Source organism: Arachis duranensis, chromosome 5, assembly GCF_000817695.3.
Source record: "Arachis duranensis cultivar V14167 chromosome 5, aradu.V14167.gnm2.J7QH, whole genome shotgun sequence".
Classification (NCBI taxonomy): Eukaryota; Viridiplantae; Streptophyta; class Magnoliopsida; order Fabales; family Fabaceae; genus Arachis; species Arachis duranensis.
The window spans coordinates 43,245,281-43,245,609 of record NC_029776.3 but is presented as its reverse complement, the minus strand read 5'-3'; positions in this window follow the sequence as shown (position 1 = coordinate 43,245,609).

The following is a 329-nucleotide window of genomic DNA, read 5'->3' as shown; positions in this document are numbered from 1 at the left end:
AAAGCAATGCTTTTACCACACCAAACTTAAAAGATTTGCTCGTCCTCGAGCAAAAGAAGAAAGAAGAGAGTAGAAGAAGAAATAGAGGAGATGGAGATCACTTTGTGGTTCGGCCAAAGGGGGAGAAGTAGTGTTTAGGTTGTGTGAAAATGAAGGAGTGAAGATGGGTTTATATAGGGGTGGAGAGAGGGGTAGGGTTCGGTTACGGGAGGGTGGGTTTGGGAGGGAAAGTAGTTTGAATTTGAATGGTGAGGTAGGTGAGGTTTTATGAAGGATGGATGTGAGTGGTGAAGAGAAAGATGGGATTTGATAGGTGAGGGGTTTTTGGG